Source organism: Mesocricetus auratus, unplaced genomic scaffold, assembly GCF_017639785.1.
Source record: "Mesocricetus auratus isolate SY011 unplaced genomic scaffold, BCM_Maur_2.0 Super-Scaffold_4256, whole genome shotgun sequence".
Classification (NCBI taxonomy): domain Eukaryota; kingdom Metazoa; phylum Chordata; class Mammalia; order Rodentia; family Cricetidae; genus Mesocricetus; species Mesocricetus auratus.
Window position 1 is genome coordinate 108,669,403 of NW_024429182.1, and position 3,659 is coordinate 108,673,061.

A 3,659-nucleotide genomic window follows, 5' to 3' on the forward strand; every position below is an offset into this window, starting at 1 on the left:
TAAACTCTCAACCCTAGTCCCCACCTTCTGACAGGAGAGCTAAGCAAGATCAATCTTGGAATCATATCAAAGAGTTTTAATTTGACTTTTGAAAGTCACAATTAATAAGAAGTTTATTTGATACAAACAGTCAATAGCTAAAGAGAACAACCCTTTGGCCTACTGGAGCTTTATGGCCAATCATCTTTGGAAAATGTGCAAAGAGCCCATCAGGGAACATGCTGTGGCTTGGCAAATGGACAGGGTGCTGTGGGGTCAGCTATGGGTCTGGTAAAGATGCCTGCAATCCTGTGGAGATGTGAACATTGCTGCCAGTGGCCTTGTCTGGCAATACTGCTCTGAAGTTCTTCCAAACGTATCTATGATCATGTAGACACCAGGATCCCCTGCCTCTGGCAAGCCTTCTGTGACCCCAAGTCAGGTTATCTGCAGTTTCCATCATTCCCACAGAGTTCTATGCTGTATTTAGCATGGATTTCATGTTCTTACTTGTCTCCCCAGTTCCATGAGGGTAAGGACCCGAGTATCCTCTGTGTGGGGCACGTTATAGAAAACATGGAAGATGCTACAACAGGAATTTGAGCAATGAGAGAGGGAAGGGTCAGAGGGGAACCAAGGATATTCTTAACTGCATAGTGCAGGGGAAAGAATGTGCAGTCAGGAATCTACTAACCTAGAATTGCACCCAGTGTCCTTCTCACAGGATGTGTAAACTCAAACAATCACCTAAAACACAAGCTTCCGGTCTCTGCTTGATGAAGTCCGAATCAATTAGCTTCCTGGAAGGGTTATTGTGCTTCTGTAAGAATAGCATTACTTAACAACCAGCATTTCCTTTCTCCTGGTTAAAAGGAAACCACCCAAAATGTGGGAGATAATCATCAGAATTTAGTGTCATGATCAATATACCATGGTTTTGAAGTAACGTAAAAATATGAATTAAAATTCAATATATGAGTAGAAATCATTTTAGATAATTTAAGATTAAAGGAATTTAATACAAGTAAACAGAGGAGGGAAATGTTAAAAAGTCTGGAAGAGTGGATGTTAAGGGCCATCACTAGCCTTTTGAGCCAAGGGATCCATTCCCCTGTGGCTGTCAGGAAGCTGATATTGCTACAGCCATTGTATTTCCAAATACCACCTCAAAACTTTAAGCCTCAATAGTATTGAGTGTTCCTTCTATCTCTAAAGACTTTATCTATAATAGATGATGTAGCAATAGTAACTACAATATAGAATGCATTCCACAAATCACTTGCTAGAATCTACATCTTGTTGACGCTGTGACCAAACTACTTCCAAAAATAAGATCATATTAGGTCTTCATCTAAAGCTATTGCTTTATGTGGTAGCTATTGCTAGCATAACCTTTTTAAAAAATGAGGAAACTGATTCTCAGAAAAGTTGAATAATTTCTCAACTGTTAGTAAAGTCAATAGAAATGGTAAAGTTTGTTTGGTTATTAACCTAAATTGTCTACTCTATCCCTAAATGACCAGAATAATTTTGTTTATCATATTAACAGAAATACTAATCTCTTTCAATTGTGCATATCTATGTAGTAGTGGTCCATCCCTTTAACCCTAGCACTCAGGAGGCAGAGGCAGGCAGATCTCTGTGTTTGAGGCAGCCTGGTCTACACAGCTAGTTTCAGGATAGTCAGAGTTACAAAGAGAAATCCTGTTTTGAAAAGTAAAAAAAAAATGTGGGACTGCGTGTTTTAATGAAGGGTTTCTCATTTTGAGCCTCCCAAGAGGATAATGTAGTGTATTTCCACTGCATTTAAGAGCATCTACCTGTGTCACAGAAGAAAAGAAAGAAAATTAGATATATTCATAAGCATATATTGGAAACTATAGCCCTCCTCCCCACCTTCCAACAGGAGAGCTCAGCAAGATCAATCTTGGAATACTATAATAGTTTTCATGAAGTAGTTGTACACTGGATGTAAATGATATGCAAAATGCATGAGATATGAGACACTATGTGATTTAGATGCATTAATTGTGTAAACCACAAATAGGCAACATTCATGAAGTCTGATTCAACCATAAATCAATGACATCCTTGCTCACTCCATGTCCTGGGCACAGTAAATGTGAATGGAACCCCTGGTTGCCCATGTGGGATAACTGACAAGCTCTAGATGTTCCCTTAGCTACTGTTCAGATATACTTGTCTCCAGGCTTACCAACAGAGACAGCAAGTGCTCTTGGCTGCCTCTTTCCCTCTGTGTGGTCCCTTTGCTTCACCTTCAACTTTGGTCCCATAACTAAACCGTCAGTGAGGAGGCCAACACAGCAGACAGCACATATAAATGGCTCATTCTAGCGCCAATGTAGGACGGCTTTTCCTCTTTAACCACACCTTGAATTAGAGTACTAGTGTACTGCATATCCTTTTTCTTTTCATCTCCCTAAGTCTTTTGGGGTGTGTGTGTGTGTGTGTGTGTGTGTGTGTGTGTGTGTGTGTGTGTGTGTGTGTGTGTGTGTGTGTGTTATTCGTCCAACCCAGACTTTGTGCACTCCGAGTAAGCACTCTAAAACTGATTCTCTCACTGTACTTCCAAGCCTATCACTATACTTGAAATAGATTTAACAACCCATTCGAGCCAGACACTGTGGTATCCATCTGTAATTCCCACATTGAGAGGTAGAAGCAGGGGAATCAGGCACTGCAGGCCATCCTTGGCTAAGTAAGCAGCGTGTAGTAGCATCTCTTTGCCAGTGAATTTGTATTAGTGGCTACACCCATTTGGGCGTGGCTGCAGGTGCATAGGCATACGACCAGATGGTGGAGAAGGTGCCCAAGAGAGAGAGAGAGAGAGAGAGAGCCCACCCCAAGTTTCTCCACCTTCAGGTCATATACTCACCTGAAGCTTTGCCCAAAGGAGTGTGGCCACTAACACAAATTCACTGGCAAGGAGTTGCTACTACAGTAGCCTGGATTTGAGACCAGCCTAGATTACATAAAATAATAATAATAATCCATATGACTTGAGCATTTGAATTTGGCTAGTGAGGTTTTATTGTTATTGTTCCATGGATTTTTGGTACGAATTACTAATTGTCTGGTAGTGACTTTGGTGGATCCCCTTGTATCAAAGTAATTTCACACTTGGTAAATAAAGACAGATAGATACTTTAAGCTTATCATTACAGACAAGGAAATTTAAAGGGCGCCGGCCTTGCCACAAGTCACATAGCTCTTAAGTGGGATAACTGAGATTCACACAGTTTCTTCTACTCAAAGCCTGGTTGTTTTTCTCCTCAATGAGATACTTATGGGAAAATATATCAGAGAGTATTATACAACACTAACTTGGAGGTTTATTGTGGGGCTGTGAAGACAGATTACAAAGTAGGATCCCAGGATGTTCTGAACAGTCATTCCTTGACAAAGACTTTGTTTTGATGGAACCACAGTCACCTCGTGCAGATGACAGTCACCTCATCTGTTTCTCATCAATTCTGTAAACACTCGCATCTGTGGCCAAGACTCCCCACCCGCAGATAAACTGAAGTTCAGGTGGTTAGGAGTTAAATCCAGGAAAGGGAGGCACCTGAGCTGAGAAAGCCTTGGTTGTTTTTATACCTTCCCAGTGCTGGACTCCCTGCCAGACATTAGCCTCAGAGACCAGCTGGAGTGTTTGCTCT